The sequence below is a fragment of the Lagopus muta genome, chromosome 7 (assembly GCF_023343835.1).
Source record: "Lagopus muta isolate bLagMut1 chromosome 7, bLagMut1 primary, whole genome shotgun sequence".
In the NCBI taxonomy this organism is placed as follows: Eukaryota; Metazoa; Chordata; class Aves; order Galliformes; family Phasianidae; genus Lagopus; species Lagopus muta.
The window spans coordinates 30,468,923-30,489,038 of record NC_064439.1 but is presented as its reverse complement, the minus strand read 5'-3'; the positions used below and the strand labels follow the sequence as shown (position 1 = coordinate 30,489,038).

Sequence of the window (20,116 nt, the reverse complement as noted above, 5' to 3'; positions counted from 1 at the left end):
AATGTTTTATGCTGCCTAGAATGTGAAAGATTTTCTTTTGAGTAATTTTTTTTTTTTTTTAAGAGGAAAACCGAAGACATTTATAGCTGAAGATGTGAATTGCAGTTGAATCTGTGCCTTTGAAAGTTTTCAGGATCTGACGGGGCAAAAGTACGAGAAACCTCAGCAGGATGTTGTCTAGGGGCCTCCTGAAGTTCAGTCCAACCTCCACAGTTCTGTGCATCTATGAACTGTGAACATTGACAGTGTGATGGCAATGGAATTTTGAAAAAATATTTTAAAAATACAGCACTGGGGATAACATAACTCTTCAAGAGTGGCAGTACGTCAAATGCTGCAAGTGAGAGGGGTTATTTATTTTCAGCGACCACAGCATGTTGGAAGGAGATTTTCTTTTGATGCTACTGCAGTTCTTCTGTCAAAGAAATCTAACCATGTTCTTTATTAAATGTACATCACAATACACCTGTAAAATATATTTTTATCATCTTAATAATGTTCTGTTAAGCTGTGGCTTTACCTCTACCCACTCCCTGCTTGCAGAGCCTGCAAGGTGCAATATAGATGTCAAGGGAAATATTTTCAGTGGATAAAGTTCTACATTTCAGAAGAATTACATCTGTGTTTGCCAGGATTTCATTAGCCAAAATCTGTAGTACGTACTGAAAAATGTGCACAGAATGAGATAGTAAAGCAGTGCATACACAATGATAGGGCTGTTTTGTGAGTCAATACATGGCAACAAATGTCAGTTCTTGTCAGCGAACTATGTGGCTTGGTTCTGTGGGCTGTCAGATTTCAGCTACCTCACCTCTTTCTCAAACACCTTCTTTCTGGAATGGAGTTTGTCCTGAGTTGTGTGGAAGAAATATCCAAGTTCCTCTGTGCTCATATTCTTGTTGTGAGATATGTTGTTGGGTTCTTGGCTCCTGCATCTTTGGAAAGGTATTGTCTTTCCAGTAACGGTGTCTCTTGTTAGTGATTGCTGCTGGAACAGTTGCACTCCAATCTCTGCAATGAAGATTTTAATTTTTGTGCGTGCTCCTGACTTGTCTGCCTGTAATTAAAACTGAGCTAGCAGAACATCAGCATAAATCTATGAATGCCAGCGCTGCACTATTCATTTCCCTCTGTGAGGTAAAACAATAGTTTTGAATATGTGAATCTTCTCCTGTGATTTACTTGATGCAGTATCAGCTCAGCTTTTCTGTTCTCTTCCAACATGATTCTGTTGCACGTGAAGCTATGGGTTCTGATTTGAAAAGTATGGTCCCAGCAGCAGGAATTTGCAAGACCAGGTAAGGAATAGACCCCCCAAATTCTCTTCCTTCTCTTCCTCTTTCATGAGGCCTTCCCACTATCTCTTGCCTGCCCTCACTAAGATGAGCAACATGCTATTCCATATTGTGCTGTTCTAATTCTTCTTTAGCTCTTACATCACCCACATCACTATGGTGTCTATCAGATGCAATTTTGCAGGGAGAAGGTTAAAAAAATGTAAAATAGAAAAACAGCCCTTCTACTTGATATTCCTCTAGTGATGGGAGAGAAATTGTTCTGTTAGCGTTTAATTTTTAAGAAGCAGTCAGTGTAAGGATTTTGGGAGAAATTTTCTAAATACTTTACTTAATAAAGCAGCAATTATGTGAAGATGAGAACAGACCATGATTGCAGAGACAACAGAATGTGATTTCTGACTAAGAAAGCTCACTTAGCAAGCTTGAGTCTTCTAACATTAAAAAGAGAATGGAATCAAAGAAGCATCAAAAAACATCACTTGGAAGGGTTGGTACTTGGTATTGCCCATCTGCCAGTCACTACAGATTAGAAGATACATTTTGTTGTCTTGGAATTAGAACAGAAAGGTGTTTTACTGAACAAGGGTATAGGAAAAGACATTCCAGATAGTGAGCCCTTAATCTGATAGATAAGGAAATACAAAGATATGTGGGAGAGCTATTCATCTATCGGTTTGTATGTATAGCAATCACTACTCGGCTGTGCAGACAGAGTTTGGGGTAAATCAGCATGAGAAAATAAGAATGGTTGTGGCATGAAGCCTCCAAAAATGGTGTGGAGGTTCTTTGTTATTTTTCAGAGAAGGAAGTGAGATTTCAGCAATTTGGCAGTGACTAGGTAACAAGATTAAAACAGATGTAATTCAAGATACTCAGTGCCATTCCCAAGGGCTTTTCTTGTTATAGTATTCCAAACAATATAGACTGAGAAAGAAAACATCTTTTCTGGCATTACAAAACTCCTGATACTATCAGTAGCAAAACTAATACTTCATTTCAGGAGCACCTAGAAAGCATGAATGAACTTTGTTCTTAGCTGTGTACAAGTCTTCACAAGAACATCTAGTCCTGATATAATGCACCAATTGCTTCTGGACTCAGAGAAACAGGCTGAAATAAAATAGGATCCAGAATGTACCAACGCAGCACAGGAAGAAATGTAGCAAACTGTAACATGATATTGAAAATGCTTTTATCATTTTTCGTACATCTAGTTCTCTTTTCCTAAACTTGTAGTTAAAAAAACTGATTAAATACAATGACTTCTGATTTAGACTGAAGGCACTGCAAGGGGAAAGCAACATACATGAAAAGAAAGGTCGTATTAATTTTTCAGGTTTTAATAAACTTACTGGCAGATAGATGCAAAAAGCAATGATGAAGAATTACTAGAAGCTCAATTTATATCTCATATCTGATGCCAAATAAAAACAAAGCAATAGCCAAAATACTAAACTATCATGGGTTAGAGTGTAAGGAAATTGGGGTTTTCTCTACCCTGCCCACAATTTGTAATTGGAGTTTGTACCTGAACAGCAAGTAGAAGGCAGTATTTGAGGTAGTATATGTATTTATAAAACTGAAAAACCTGTAAGGAAAGATTTCACACGGGAAGTGTACAGGAAAGCAAGAGCTGACTGTTGAACAGTGTCAGATTTGCCTGCACATGGATAAAAACAAATATTTGGATGATGGTACTACAGCTTGTATATTATTAAACATGCCTACTATGAAGAAAAAAATCTCTCTTCCATGGTAAAAGAAACTGCTCTTCCTAGGGAATCCAGCTGAGTTTACTTCAATGTCTTCCTTGAATCTTGTTAGGGCAGATTTTTCTCTTACCATTGTTTATAGTGAGCATGGGACATTATGTTGTGGAGGGGGTAGACAGCTCCTTTGAAGCCTTCTTTTTAGTTGTTTTTGGGCTTGAGGGGGTTGCTTTGAAGACTGGTGCTGAGTACGTTTGAGAGCACGTACCCTTGTGAGCTGCATTGATCTGAGTTAGTCTTGCCTGGTCTGTATGAATGTCAACAACTTAAGAAAAGAATGAATCAATTATTTCAGCCCTCAGTTGTCTGCGCAAGGGCAAGGAACTGCAGGGGTGTCTCCTATGGGATAGAGGATACTGTGCAAGAGGGAGGATTTGGGGAAACAAAGTAGTGCTTGTACGTCCTCTGCCTTGTGGTTAGTGGGGAGCTTTTGTGCAGGTGGCAGATGGCAAGAGGGCTGAGTAACAGGAAAGAACATACCTGATGTCAGAGAATCTGCTTGTCCATGGCTGGGGAAATTGATACGTGTCCATAGGGTACCTCATGTCAAATTCCCCGCATGTCCTCCAGCCATGAGAGCACACCAGTGGATTGAAGGCACTCTAGGAGATACTCATCCAAGGATGATGGTCATGCCTTCCTAGGGGCACTTGTGCTCACTCTCTGGGGGAGTTTTGGCACACAGCTGGGCCCCTGAGCAACCTGACAATGCTGACCTTGGCCACACTTGCTGGGTCACTTCCCACCATGACTAGAGACCTCCAGGTCTCATAGTCCCTAAGAATATAGCAGAAAGGGCACTAAAACCATTTCTTTTAACCTTCCATGACTTCTATAATTCATCTGTCCCACATTCAGCCCAAATACCAGGTGTGGCAGGAAGTACAGAACTGTAATTGTAGAATTATTTCCTTCTGCCATTAAAAGAAATTTTAATGCACAGCAAGCTCCATTGAAGTGCAGGTGAAGGGCCCATTTCATAAAAGATTTAGGAACCATCTCAGTGCGTACTTTTGATTTGTACAGCAGGGAGCTTGCACTTGGGAGGAAAAAGGAGAGGGGGAGAGAAGGAATTCGCTTTAAATTACAGCTTTTTTTCTTACTCATTTTGCATTCAAAAGCCCAAATATATTTTCCCTCTCTCTAGCCTTGATTTATGACCTTATAAAAATGAGATAAAATCAAACTAGAAAAAAACAAAGGTTAGGTCTTCCCAGAGCCTGAAGCCTTTGTATAAGTCCCTGAAGAACAGCTGTGCAAATTACATTTGCTGCTATCAGACAAAGTGGAGACAGAGAGCAGTTTCTTTCGTAGGAGCTGGACAAGATTCCATTTTATTCTGTCATTTTGAATGCAGGTTTGATTTTGTTTGCTGGTAATCACAGCCTTTAATGTTACCTTGCTAAAAATGGCTATTGCAGGAGAACTCACATCAATGTGATATCAGTACAGGCAGAAAGAGAAACATCCTGTTTATGTGAATGTCCCTAACAAAAGGAGTCAAGATCTAAGCAGATAGAAGAGAATGCCAGTAACCATGAAACAAACTACACGCCAGATGTTATGCTGCTCAGAGCAGCACTACGAGGATCTGATCAGATACCATGTTGATAAGCATAGCTTATGAACTGTATAGAAGGAAAGCACAGTTGACATTTGCATGATTAAAGACATGTGTAATACTTCTACATTAAATCATAAATGATTTCATTTAACTTGATTGTATGAATTAAAAGGTTACATCTTAAGGCTTTCATTTTCCTTTCTTTATACATTCATGTGAAGCATGTCAGAGTAGAATTTAGTTTTACTTTATAAATGAAGAGTCACAGAGATGTTGAAAGGGACTTCTGAAAGTTTCCTGGTCTGATCTCCTGCTCAGAACAGGGCTAGCTTCAAAGTTACATCAGGTTGTTTACAGCATTCTCTAATTCTGAATGTCTCTATGGAGATAGCTTTTTATTTTTTCCTGTACAACCTTATCCATTGCTTAACCATCTTTACAGTGAAGTTGTTTTTCTTTCATTGAGTCAAAATTTCCCTCACCAAAGCCCATGCCTGTTGCTCTTGTCCCTTCAGTGTGCACCTCTGAAAAGAAGTTACCTCATTTTCTGTATAATCCCCCAGAGACCCTGGCAGATTGCTGTTAGATCTACATGAAGCCAGGTTACCTCTGGGCCGAATGAGCCCAGCTCCCTCTCCTTGTTGAGCAAGTACTCCAATCCCCAACCTCCTCAGTGTTTTTCCTTTGAATTCCCTTCAGTTTTTGAGCTCATTCCTGTACTGGGGGATGTTAAAGCGTGTATAGTGGCATCACAAGCACCAAGAAGAAAAAATGTTTCCTTCAATGTGTTAACAATATTGGTTTGATCTGTGTGCTTCTTGGGTGTGCTTCATCCCACCATCCAGACTGCTGATGAAGATGCTTAATGATGCCAGCATTCATATTGTTATTCATAACCAGATGCCAGTTAGATTGGCTGTTGACTGCTGTCTTTTGAACCCAATGGTCCAGCTTCACATCCATCATTTGTATTCTACCTTGCCAGCTTGTAACTTCTCAGTTTGGATACAAGGATACTGTGGGAATCCACGTCAAAACTCAATCTGAACAACTTCCACATATGCACAGAGTGTTCAAACATCTGTCGTACTTGTTTGGTTTTTTTTTCAGTCAGCACGGTCTGATGTTTTCATCTTTGTCAGAGGTGAGATTTCCCTTTTGTTTCTGCAAATTCAGAACTATGAGTAAATTCTACTACTGCTCTTTTCCTCTGTGATGGAGATAACTTGGAGCAGAATATTCAGGACTTGCAGGTGGTAACCAGCTCTCTGAGTAATGATCAAATTCTGATTATTCAGAATTTTGAGTCTCTTTGGAAAATAGCTGTTTTTTAAAGAGTAATGGAAGTTTATTTTTTTTGTTTAAATCTCCTTTGGGTTGCAGAACAACACTGAGGAAGTGGAGTGTGAGAAAGAATAAGACCTAAAGAGAAGGAACTGAAGCCAAGACCAGTAAAAGTACACCACTGTGGATTCCTACAAGGATAAGACCTGTATTGTTATATGTGTGTTTGTAGCTATTAACTGCTATAAACACTGTTACTGCTCACTATATATAGCTTCACTGTTTGGCTAAGGAAGGAGACATTTCCCCTGCTGCAGTACATCCTTTTTTCAAATCAGATTTTTTCATAGGATCCTTTTGATTTTGCTGCTTTTGACTAGGTTGAAAACCACCACCTGACTGCTTGTTTCATCAAAATTGGATAGCTTTTCTCATTAGTGTAAAATAAATCTGTTCGCTAAATGAATAAATAAGTATTGTTTAGGTTTGTAATAATGAAGGCTAGGAAAAACAATAGTAGCAGCATTACTGTAATATAAAATCACAACCTGTCTGTTTGATAAACAGTATCTGTAGCCAACATGAAATAACTTTACACTGTAAAAGCAAAAAGTGAAAAACAGTGTTTCATTGAGATCTTCTGAAGTGTTAATTTCCTGTTTCAGGCTGCATTAAAATTCTAGGAATGTGCTGAGATCTGAGGTGGACTACATGCTCCTAAGACTCACGATCCACGACAGGGTGAAATTTCACCATTTGGACCAGCCCAGGGTGGTGGCGGAGATACGTCACACCCTGCTGCTTGAAGTAACACTGAGAAGCAGTTCTTGATTCCTGCTCTTTCTCTTTTGCTTAATTTCAGTTTTGAACAGTGTCTCTTTATGGCCTGGCATGTACTGGTGGAAGATTCCAAGTTACACCTATGGAACAGGTAAGGCTGCCCTGAGATGTGGTGAGTACTGCAATAGCCACATTGCAGCCTATTGACTATTGCAGAGTGCGGGCACCTTCATGGTGGTTTAAACTAACACACTTTACCCTGCAATTGGGGCATGCTAAGAACATGCTCGTGGTCAATTATTGTGATTCAGCTGATGGGCTGCCTGTGCCATGGGAGTTCAGCTGTTTTTAACTTAGTACCTCTCTTCTTACTATTTTGTATAAAGTTTTGAAATGGAGAGTCTGTTAAAAAAAGTTGCTTATGATGGAAGGTTAATTGGACACAGTAACATAACCCAGCTTAATGCATGTATAAAAGGCAGTGTCTTTAAATATTCTGTAGACACTTCAAAGGGGCAGTAATGGATAGTCTGCTGAACGATATAGAGATATCGCTGAGAAAGATCTGTGATGGCACTGCGAACATATATAGAGTTACACAGAGTAAGCTCACGTAAACAAACATGCCAAGAAGAGCCAAGTGAGAGTGAATAAAATTTAACACACTTCCATGTACATAAGTTCTGTGAGTGCATCTGTGCGTTGTGAACATGTACATTACCCATTTTTCCCAGAAGCTTCAGCCTGACAAGCAAAGGAAAGGTGACATTGTAGTATGGCATGCTTTTCTAAATGCCTGTCGATGAGGCTTAAGTTTTAACTCTTTTCCTCGTCAAGACTTGGATACAAAATATTTTCTGGCTCAGCTGCTTAAAAGATTCGTAAGGGAAATCAGATTTTTGTTGGCAATTCACTTATAAAGCTTCAGGTGAGGGGGAAAAAACAACAGCATGTGAAGTGTATGTGAATGGGTTAGAAAACTTTCCAGTGTTGACCAAAGACTTTTGCATGGATGAGTGTGAAAACTGCAGCAGGCACACTGTGCTGATTGGTCTGGTGTTTTCCTACTGATCCTATAATCAGTGGAGCAGATAAGAGGAGAAGAATATGAACTTCTTTTTGGAAAATGAGAATGTAGAATTAAATTTTTCAGAAGGAAAACATCATCATCAGAAGGTGATGATTGTGTTTCACACCACCTGGGAGCTGAGTGCATGCTCAGACACTCAGAAAGGCAAAGCAGCTCCACACTGTTCTGCTCCTAATTTTGTCAGTGGGATGTAAAACTGAAAGAGTTGTGCTATCTTTGGTACAAAGTAAAACCAAGCCTCTGATATCAGTCTGTCCAGTCTGTAGCTTATTATGCTGAAGCTTGTGCTGGAATAAAACAGGGTAATTACAAAAGTAGGGGAAGGGAGGACAGAGCCATTGCAGCAGGAATAAAGTAGGAATCTCAGCAGCATTCGGATGCCTCTTGGTCTGCCTGTTCACACCATCATGATCCAGTGCTGTGCTACAAAGAGAAAACAACAGCTTTCTGCCTCTGGAGAGCAGCCTTTAGGGCTGCCCTGAAGTTGGACAGCATTGGATATGATGGAAAACAGCTGGAAGAGTAGCTGAAAGAGTAGACACTGAAGTCAGTAAAGGGTGAACATGAAGCAGATATTTTCTAGCACTAACTTTTGTCATTGGGCAGTAGACAGAAAATAAATGATAGAGGTTTTTTTTGGTTAGTTGATTGGTTGGCTGGTTTTAAATCCCATACGTCTGACTGAGAGAAATGCTGGAAAAAGTGAATCAAACAAAGCCACCTGAACTCTTCGCCCTGTAAGACAGGTTGGCAGAGAAATGGAAAATATTTTGTGACCCTTCCAAATGTTCCAGGAAATGAGGAATATTCTGAGGAAATCTGAGAAGCTGGAATTCCTCACATGGATGTGTGCCAGAGTCAAAACCATTGTTAAAACAGCTGAGATCTGTTCCTACAGGCCCTGTTGAGCAGGACGTAAGTGCGTACTTAAGCCTATCTCAAGCTAGTAAAGTGCAGAAGCGTGGGCTGAACTTCCAGCCGTGCTACTGATTGCACGTTGCAGCCTTAGGATCCTCAATACATTCGCAAGCAGGTTTGCTCTGCCTTAATGTTTCTCTGCTATATCAAAAGTAAGTATGTGAAGGCGATAAACCTGAACTAGAGCATGGTTTTAGGTTATCTTAACCTAATAAAGGCCAAGACAGACATTCACACTGTCTGTCTGATTCTATGTGTCTATTCAGGTTTTCCGAGCCATGTGCTTGTATTTGTGTCTTTCCCTTTGGACATGCGGGAAACTTGGGCTCCCAAGCTTGTGTATTCTGAATCACAGTTTAATTGGGTGACTAAAACACTTGTCATAAATATCATCCTAAAGAGCAAAGTTTTAACTGCGAGCACAATTAACTGAATCAATTTCAAAAGTAATTTCTATTTGTCAGTGCTTGCAGTCTTTCAGCTGAGTGTGGATGTTCACAAATACATACGGCTCCCTACCTACACGGGGCTCTGATGGGGCAACTGCACTGCACTTGTAAAATGCTGAGAAAAACAGGTCTGTGTTGTGCTTTCAGTGTGTGTTCTTCCAGAGGGGAGAGCTGTGTACAGAAGAGCAGCTTGTGGTAGGAAGGTTTGGCACGTCTGTGTTTCTGAGAAGATAACCAGCAGTATGCTACAGTAATTGCAGTTTCCTGCCAAGACATGCTGCACACTATAATCAGACAACAAATGATCAAGGCATGACTTACTAAAATCAATTATCATCTACCAGGGACGAGTTCCCTAGCCAGCAGGATGACTGTTAGATGATATTATGTGAGACCTTGGTTTCAGCACGGTAACACAAGAGACATTCCAAGTAGCAGGTTTGCACTGACCATGTGTACGTGCACCTCCAGCTACAACCACTGAGTTGTGGCTGCAGTCTCTCTAAATGCATTCCCCTGTCATGTCTGCCTCACTGCATGTAGTTTTCACGAGTCATTCGTTTGTGAACTGATCTTGTACAAGTATTGGTGGCTTTGTTTGTGATAAAGGTGCAAATTTCTGTCATTAATCGTGAAAGTACTGCTCCTGAGGGAGATCAGAGTATTTCAGACTGTCACCCTGGGCCAGGCCTTTCTCTCTCAGGGAAAGAGGCTGAGTATCTGAGACATCAATTGCAGTCCCAGGAGTGTGAGAAAGTACTGTCTATCTACTGACTAGTGGACATTTTACATCTTCAAAAATGGTTTCACGTCCATGTTATGGCTCTAAATACAGCCAGAAAGCTTCAGTTATAAAAAGCTACACTTGATCTTTCATAATTCTCTCTTTGAGCTCAGAAACAGAGTGGAGATCCGTTGGCCACAGCCAATAGCAGGCCATTACTCACACACCTGGGACATTTTGCATGCCAAATCAGGCCTTTGAAGAAGAGTTTTTTCATATGGTTTCCAGCTCAGCTATTTTGGTCAAGTGACACCTGCTTGTCATGGCAGGGGAAAAGCAGCTGTCGTATTCACTGTTTTTGGCTCATGCCCTCTCCTGAGCACGTAAAACTTGATGCTGGTTGAAAGTACCAGGCCCTTGGAGTCTTACTGGGTTGCTGGGAATGCTTGGTACCCTTTGTAACAGTGCCTTGCATTTCAAATGCTCATTCAATCTCACAATCTAACTGTTCAGAACTGATTAAACCATCTGTGAATCACGGGGAGGCTTGAGGAGAGATTTGGCAGCATCAGTGGTGAGAGGTGGGCAGAAAGGTTTCATGGGAAGATAGGACAGCTTCAGCTTTTATTTTCAGCCATTTGGCACTCACGTTGCATGCCTCTTACAGGGAAACACGTGCAGTGCCAGAAGGCTATGGAGGCGTATGTAGCTGGTAGGAAGACAGAGTCTTATGATAGTCAGTGTGCTGGCTGTCAGTGGTGTTCCTGGTAATGTCCCATAGAGACTGAGAAAGAGGGTGTGCATTTTAGCAAACCTTGGTGCCTGTTGAAGCCTTAGTGGTAAAGATGGAGGCTCTGGACTTAGGCTGAATGTCCTAATGAAATGATGGTCTGTAGGTATTGTGGTTGTGATGCTGTAATGTTGATTACATTGGCAAGTGGGATCTGACAAGTTACACTGGCCACAGATGATCTGTAACCATCCTAAAGAAGAAAGAGGAAAGCACTTAGTGGCTTTACTTCAGCAGTCTCACCACAGTATTATCTAAACTGGATGAAATGTCAGAATTAGTTCACTGTGAATTTGCTTGCTGACTTCTTTCGTATACTCTGGAGTCTGCAGCAGCATGCAAATGCGTGACTTATCCCCCCCCTTCCTCTGCTCCCTGCTGTGTGGCCAATGCAGCAAGTCAGGGCAGCATCCTCAGACTGCAGGCTGTTTGCTCATCCACAGGAATACAGCCACAGATACAGATGGGTTAAACATCACATGACCCACTTATATATGGCTTTCCTGAAAATTACTGTTTTCCTGTAACTTAGGTAGGACAGGGGTATTCAGGTCTGAGCCTGTCATGTGGATCCTACAAAATAGTTTTACAGGTAGACATGTATCATTTTCTTGTGATGTAATAAAAGATAAAGCCTGTTTATTTAATTAAGGCATGCAATTGTTATTCAAGATGATGAACAAGTAGGTTGTGCATAACTTATATTAACCTGAGAGGTTTGCTTGCTTTGGCTTTTCCAATGCTTAATTTTGCATAGACAGTTGATACGCTGATAACTACCAATCGCAGTTCATGTGCAATTTATATGAAATCAATATGGTCCTTATTAGAAATAATAAATGTATTTGCCTATGGATTTGTATCATGGAACACTCAGTGGTGGGGAATTTGGGACTTGGTAAAGAAAAGAAACAATAAAATGAAACAGCAATACAATTGGGTTATGCTCTTTACGCATTTGTGCAGTTTCAGGGAGGAACAGAATGACTGTGGAACAGCCTGTAATGCCCATTTCTTGATTTCTGTGCACTGCACATGGTCAATCCGTATTGCCAGGGGTAAAGTGTTCCTGCCTACCTTAGTTACTTTTTATGCCCGTTTGCAGAAGTGTGAATGAAAACCTGGGGTGTCTGCAGCACAGCTGTCTAGGTTTAAGTTGCTTGCCCTGGTTTGCTCTATAATGAGTGGAGAAAAATTATTTGTAAGATGTACTTCATCCAAACTACAAACACCTGTCTCTCTTCGTTGACAGTAAAGGGAGCCTGGCTAATCACTTTGCATGCAGATACGCTGTAGATAAACAAAACCTTAAGATGGAAAATCAATATGAGGAAAGTGGGAGATCTCTGAAAATCAGATATTGGACTGCAGGTGCTCACTGTGGATCAGAGGAGCTCTCTGTGGTTATGTGACCTCATTGTGTCGTGAAGATACCATACCCCCCTTTAAAAACCTTCTTTCTTCCTTCTCCCAGTAGTGTTGATAGGAAGATTTCTCCTGAGACCCTCACCTGTAATGTTTATCTCCGGAGTTGAATTAATGATTTCCTGCTCAAGATGTAAGCCTCTGGTGCTTACATCTCTGGATGCTTTGGATGGTGAAGTAGCTCTGAATGATTGCCTCGTGCTGAATGGTGCTTAGTGCTACTCTTTTGCCATAATTAACTGAACTGATCCAGGGTAGACATAATCCACAATTAAAAAAAAATAAAAATAAAAAATGGTGAGGGAGGCTGTTCCTGACTGTATGACACACTGAGCTGTGTCATATAGAATTGGGAATAAATGGATGGAGACATAACCTCTTACACTGACTTAGGAAGTGAAGACATATCCAGTACAATCACAAAAGCCTCACAGAAGAAAAAGGATGATACCAGCCACCACCAGACCCTTTAGCCTCTACAGTCGTTGCATCTGCACCGTGCTGCTGTGGCTGTAGCACTGACAGCAAGCACTGAGTTCACTTTAGCCTCCAGATCTTTTAGAAAGAGTACTTTTGTAAAATGTTTAGAGTCAGCGTAAAGTCAGCATCGAGTCACCTAGTAAGATGAGCAAAAGAAAGAACCAAATACTTGTATAGTAAGAAGCTGTAGAAGTGTTCCACCAGGAAACTAAGCTCTGAAAGATTTTGTCCATTAGTTGTAAATAGGAGCAATGTGAATGACAAACAGTTCTGTTTCATTTTCTGTCACTTTTGAAATGATTTTTTTTTTCTTTATGAGATCTGATGTGCTTAGGAGCTCTGCTAAAGTGAGAAGTTCTCAGACATTCTCAAAGCTGGCTCAGCTTTGTCTGAGCTCACAGGCCAAGTTTTATGATTTTGCACGATCCACTTATTTGTAGTAATTTTACATTCAGACAGCATTTTAGCTTGCCAAAATAGCATTTTCCATGAATCACTTAATGAGTAATCAGTACTTACTGGAAGCACGAATAAAAGCTAATAGGAAGATTTTCTTGGTTTGCAATAGAGACCTAATATAATCTTAGAAGGAGTCACTGTATTTCAACCTATTTTTATCAACTTGCACTAACCACTTACATTCTTCTTTTTTTCACTTTTAAAAATGTTGCTGCAGAAGGTGCCTTGTACCAGCTCTTGAAATAGCATGGGGAGACACACAAACCACTTATTTACTTTCTTCATTTCTAGGAGGTTGGAAGAACAAAACAATGCAAGAAACAGAACTACTGCAAGCCAGTAAGAGTAATTTACTGCTCTGTCATAACCAGAAAGCTACTTACACATATTAACAATACAGCAAGTCGGTCTTTCTGAAACAAAAAACAGTTTTGCAAGAATTGGGAAGCAGAAACTCAAATATCTGATCAAATATTTTTGTTTGCTTTTTTTTTTTTTTTTTTTTTTTTCCATGTCTGTTAGGGTTTTTTTTAGGAGTGCTGCTGAAGACAATGTGTAGAGATAAGTGTTTGGTTGTAAACATCTGACTGTGTTGATGAGGTCACATATATGTTTGGGAAATAATTTATTTCTCTTAATAATTATCTTAAAGGTTTGAGTGCTATTTGTGATGTACCTTGCTGGGCTAGCTTTCAAGTCATATTCTTCACAAACTGTGTTGCAAATGAGTAAAAATACTAGAAGAAAAGGGAAGAATTACTATTGTCTAACCGCAACAGTCTAGGCAGACTGCCATAAGATTATTGAAGCTCTAATTCAAAAATTAGTCTCAGCTACAAATGTATTGGTTTAGCCAAGTCCTTTTGCTGGCAGAATGTCTGTCTTAAATTTGCTTTGATACACGCTGTTGTTTGTGTGGTTAGCTAAATACACCATTAGATAGCCCAGGAATTGCTTGTCCATAAGTTAATAAGTTTAGCATCAACTTAGTCAATTATACTAATTTGGTTTAGTGCACTGTTAGAAATAGCTTAACCTTTATATGACTTCATAATTTTATTTCATTACAGTTACAGATACAACACTGTTTACAATTGCAGTGTATCCAAGGCTCAGAAAACACCGCAAATGTTTCACAGAGTACAAAAAAGGTCTTTTTCCAGGGCTTCAGTTAGAAACAGTTTTTTCTCATGGGCAAAGAAAATTCACCTTATGTCTTTCTTGTGCATAGGTCCAGAAGAAGGCTATGTGTTTACTGCTCTCGCTGGTTTTGTATGACTGCTGATGTGGTTTGTCAGGGACCTGGCCTGTAGGTGTCCTGTCATATGGTTCTGGGTGCTCCCTGTTGACCTTTGCACATTCCAGGCAGCTAAATACATGCATGCCCCAGAGCTAGTACTGTTCTGGCATAGAAGCACACCTGGCAAGATCAAAAAGCATAAACATCTTCAGCCTCTGCAGCTGATGCTCTCAGAGACACCCACTCCTCTGTACAAGTAAACATCCATAACCTTCGTGGATGGTCCCTCTCCACTGTGTCAAGCAGTTCATGTCCAAGAGCACGCTGGTTTGCCTTTCTTCAACTCTGACTCATACTGCCTTTCAGATACATCCAGGGTGTCTGTAAACTGAAGAGGCTGAAAAGCAGGAGATTGAGGTAGGGAGGACAATTTCTTTTTTTCTATGGATACTCTGGATATCTCAGCAGTGAGAGAGCTGTTCTGATCACTCACCCATCTTTCTCCACCCCTCCATCGGGTCATTGCAAAAATAACGGAAGGTCTCCTTTGAACATGTTTTCTAATAAGGAAATGTTATCCCTTAGGGGTAGATGAACAGTTTATGGGGGAATCCTAGGAGGGCTATTGGTTTGAGATTTGAGTGCTCATCAGAGCAGAACTCTGGATGCAAAGTTTAAAGTGCCCTTGTGTGGGTCCATGCAAAAGCCACTCAGCAGACCACAGGCACTTACCTTGTGAGTGCTTGGTCTCCTGGAGGTCGTGTTGCCCCTGGATGATTGCTACTAGCTCCTGTGCAGCAGCACTGCCAGATGTGGGGATACACAATCTGTTCCTGACCTTTTGCTGCAGACAGATGCAAAACCAGGACTGTTCCTACCTTGGCTCTGACTCCTGGTTGTCACACATGTGACCTCAAAGCTACTGCACACCATCATGGACCTGCAGATTCACTGGAGCAAAGCCTCCAAATGGTAAATGGAAAAGTCATCTGGACTTGTCCATGGCCCTGTTAACTCTGATGGTGCTACCCTGGCTGTACTTAACTACCTCCACTAGGAGGATATGTTATCTTTAACAAAGCCACAGAAGCTTATTAAGTCACTGAGCAAACCTACAGCATCCCTTGTACAGGCAGAGATTCTTCTGAAGCCCCATCAGAATTTCTGGTCCAGTCATCTGCCTCACTCTCTCTGTTCAACATCTGTGGTGCTCTTATTCAGCAGGAAAAAGCAAAGATGTTTAAAAGAAAACAAGAAACAGAACACGATGCAAACAAACCAAATTAAAGAAAATGTTTTAAAGGATTTCATTACTCACAAGATATGAGATGGTCATGTGTTTGAAACTACAATATTATTTCTGGCAACCGGTCTCGTGATGTCCTTTTGTTGATTTTTCCAACCTCTCAAAAAACTGGAGTGAAAATATTTTAGTGATGTTACCATCCCTGGGAACAGTTTGTCAACACTGATCCAGGTTAATGCTGCAAACTCAAAATATTTGGCATGTGCTTTTGTATTTTTCCTTCATCAAAGAGATTATATGGAGTGAAGATCTGTTCACATGAAGGCAGTGAGAGATACTGACAGTGTGCTTAAAACAAGAGTGGCCCCTTTATAAATATATGTGCACATATGCAAATATCCTTTTGCAGATGATAATATAATCATGAAAAAGTCATTACTGTCACATTAAGGTAGCTGGTTGATGGGAAAACTGCATGGATATTGTGGGAAAATATATACTGTAGAAACAAGGACATATGCATCACAGTTCTGTAGCAGTTCTGTGACCGGGGGAATCAATGGAGCTTGATTTTCTATGGATTTGTGCCCTGCTTTTATGACCCTATCCAGATTTTCCAATGTCTCATATGAGATGCTGCACTTTTTACCTCAGAGAGGCACTAACCACTGCTCTTAGCTGACTGCCTAGTTTCAAAATGCTTTTAAGGATGTAAGAGGGTTGTTTTTTTTGGATTTTCATACCTTTGTCAAATGTGCTTGATATAGGCCTCAGCATTTGAAGATTGATAGAGAGGTCTCAGGTGTACAAAGAGACAGCATGGTGTCCTAACCCCAATTTCTGTAAAGTCAACTTAAGCGTCCTCACACTTATAGCTATGGAAAAGAAAAACAAATGTGAATTAGAACAGAAAACGTGATTTTAAATATAAATATGGAATGTAATGGCTAAGGAAAAGAAGAGAAATAAGAGAAAGAAGAAGAAATACGCAGATTAAGAATCAGTCACTCAGGGGAGGTCTTCCACTGACTTGCAATGAGAATTTCACACCTAATTGCAATCTGTGTCTTTTAAAATCACACAATCTCTGCTGTAAAAGTACACAAAACTTCTCACATGTGACATTATTTAAAAAAACTCATGCATATGCTCTGGTGCCTGGGAATAAACAAACCTGACTGTTGGTTGCAGATTGCAGAAAAAAGTCCAGATTTCATGGGTTCATCTGTTACCTTCTATTTTTTTTTTTTAATTTTAATTAACAGATACTGATTTGTTTTGAGATTTGTGTTTAGGTAAACAAACAAAAGAAAAGAAATACTGAATAATTCCACTGAGAATCTTACTGGCTTTGGAGTTTAATTTTGGCCGGTAAGAGCAATAGCTCAATGACATTGCTTTGACAGAAAAGGCCAACACGAGAGCTTTAAGGGTTTTAATTTCCCGGAGGGGTCATAAGGTCCCCTGCTTCCAAGTATGTTAAAAAGACAAATCAAACTGAAGAGCCAAGTCAGGTTCATTAGCTCGGGCAATCACAATTACCAAAGCAAACACGCTGCTCCTTTTCTTTGTATGGAGCCACAAGTTTTGCTAGGTACCAAACAATGCTTTGGGCTGTGTTTATATTAGCGTACCCCCTGTCACCAGGGCCCAATGATCCTTGAAAAGGATCAAACAATAAAAGGAAATGCAAGAAGATATCTCTTTAGGATGACAAACACCCCTGCTGCAGCTGCCCCCACCCCATGTCCACTGACTCTGGGTTCAGCTGCAGCAGTGACAGGCCCTGAGGCTCAGGGTGCTCAGGAGCTCTTTCATTTCTGACCATCAAAGGGCCACAAGTAGGGAGCGAGGCCTGATTCTCTGCATGAGAGACTGGCACGGCATAGACTAAGCTGTCCTCTGAAGATGCATCAGGCTCTGAAGCCTGAAGTGGACACAGAGATATAGACCTATGGGGTGCTGCAGAGCGGGCTGGACACTGTGCTGAGGGAATTCATGGGCTGTCAGGAGAAAGCTGGAGGTTGTGTAAATACCAGCAGCCTCAGCCCTTCCAGCTGTGAGTCACACGAATCATTAAACTACTCATATATCTCCTTATCTTTCACCTCTTCCCTCTTTTTATTGGAGTTATTCTCCAGTTCTGTTGTCTTTCAAGTCACACCCTGTTTTCTCCAGTTTAGGATTTTTCCATAGCTGAGCTTATGTTATGATTTGCAGGCCTTTCACATCTCTGAAATGCTGTAAGCAGTGCTTCTGAACTGAATTCACCACATATTTGATCTAGGCAATGACATGGTGCTAAGCCAACTGGAAATGTTGCTTAAAAAAGCCCACAAACAAATAAGCCAAAATTTGAGAAACAAAATCAAAGACTTACACACAAAATGTATAGATGACTGGAATCACAGAATCTTTTGAGTTGGAAGGGACCCTTAAAGGTCACCTAGTCCAACTCCCCTGAAATGAACAGAAACATCTACAGCTCAACCTGCTCCTTGAAGTTTATGGCATATCCACAGTAAGTTAGTAATAACTAAGATTAAAAACATAATTGGGATCCCACCGACCAGGTGAAAGGGAACTGAAAACTCAGAAGTCTGCAGTAAGCTGCTCAGCCAAAGTGGGACTCCTAGCAACTCTCAGAGAGATTAACAGCTTGGTTTTGAAGTTGGAAGAAGACTTTCCAAAACAGAGCATGTTGCAGGGAGAGGTGCCAGCATCCTGCTGTGTGTGCCTGCAGCCGTGGTGCTTGGCTGTCACCTGCCCTTGTGTGAGGGGTGAGGGAGTGTTATGGGGAACAGCCTGCTCGCTTGCTTTCTGAAGAGATGGGAAGAGCACAGCTGACTCTTTCTCTGAATGGGTAGGAAAGCATTGCCTCCTTCTCCAGTCCAGCAGGACTGATCATCCGGGGAAGAGGAAGCAATATATGGCTTGTTGTACGATGGGTGGTGTTGTATGATGATTGTTGTTGCTTTGGAAAAGTTTGCTTTCTTTTCACTTTCTCCTGCCAGGTCAGAACAGGTATATGAAAAGGCCTGCTGCAAGCAGCTGGCTCAGGATCACAGTCTGTCATCTGGCCCCTGCACTCCTATATGTCCCAGTTCTTCTCCTGCATCATCTATCTGCACTTAGTGCAAGTGAAAACCAAAGCGATATCTAGTGTTAGTTGTGACCAAGCCAGGAACTCATGATATTTACAGTCCAAAATAAATGTTTATTATGTTTTGCAACAAATTCTCTGATTCTGTGTAATTCTTTTTGTAATCATCTATGAAGAACTGATATTAAGCACACACAGGCATGAAATGGCTTGTATTGTTTTCACAGGATTTCTTTTGATTGTGTTATCTGAAAGAAAAACAGACATTAAGAAAAAATCAGACACTGTCAGGCCCCACATCTGTTAAGCTTCAGTAGATTTGCTTAGGTCTCCAGAGTCCATCCTGCATTGATTTAAACATACATGTTCCTATATTTATATGAAGTCTTTCGAAAGTGAGAGAACAAAAAACTCTGGGCCCTACTCTAGGAGGTACACCCAAGCCTAGACTTCCAATAGAAGCACTGTAGGGCTTAAGTCCTTGATTTCGGTATATGTTCCACCAAATTAAGTGTTTAAAATTTCTGGAGAACTGGAATTTCCAGTGTGCCTGCAGATGGAACTGAAATTCCTTTTGTGCTACTGCTGATGTTTTGTGGGGGGCTGGAAATCTGTAGTTATCTGGGACCAAGCCTGCTGAGGATGGAGGCCAGCTCCCCCAACGACCTGCTCCATATTCAGCAAAAGTTCACCGAAATCAAGGTACTTTGAGAACAACATTTTGGGTACAACATACTGGTTTTGTTTTTCTTTTTTTTTTTCAAACTCTATTTTGTCAAATACTTCCTGACCAGACCTAGTTTTGATCTCCTCTCCCCTTTTCCTGTAAGGAAAAAGGACAGGGATTCATTTTCACTTACCAAGCTAGATCTTTTATGACTTAACAGCAACAGCAACAACAACAACAAACCAATATCAGATTTAATTCTAGATAATTCCTATCACGATCTTCCAAAGAATTGAGATAATCCAAACTAGAAATAGAAGGACTAACTGCTACCTACTCAATCTTTGTGATCACTATTTGTCCAAATTATATTATCAAGCACCTGATTATTTTCAAATATTCTGAAGAGCATATTCACTTCTCTTTAGATACTGCTCTCAAGGTACACTTACCTTGCTTGGACCTTGCTTAGCTTAAAAAAAAAAACAAAACAAAAAAGCATTGGTACAATTTTATTCTTTGTTAACATAATCAAATTACTTCTGCTAGTACCCCAGTCTGCCACATTAAGACATGCTTTACTGAGTTATGTTATCGTTATTTGCAATGCAGCAGTGTGTGAAGACTCAGCCAAAGACCGTGGGCCTTTCGTAAACCCTACACACGAAGGATCCATTATTCTTTTGGGTGCAGATACATCTCTCTTCGTAATTACATCCTGAGCTGTGACAAAGTGGCTGCCAGGCAACACAGCTGTCAAAAACACACTGCAGGGCAGTTGGAGAGCACAAGTCGAAGGAAATAATAGAAATGTTTGGGACATGAGGCAT

At 40.6% G+C, this 20,116-nt stretch overlaps 1 long non-coding RNA gene across 1 annotated transcript in view; it reads left to right on the top strand.

Annotated features, from left to right (window-relative positions):
• LOC125695943 (uncharacterized) overlaps positions 1-6,836 on the top strand; it is a 52,056-nt gene extending 45,220 nt beyond the window's left edge. Inside the window, exon 4 of the long non-coding RNA XR_007378118.1 lies at positions 6,778-6,836. This is a non-coding gene — a long non-coding RNA (uncharacterized LOC125695943). The remainder of the gene's footprint in view (positions 1-6,777) is intronic.
• The last annotated feature ends 13,280 nt before the right edge of the window (positions 6,837-20,116 follow it).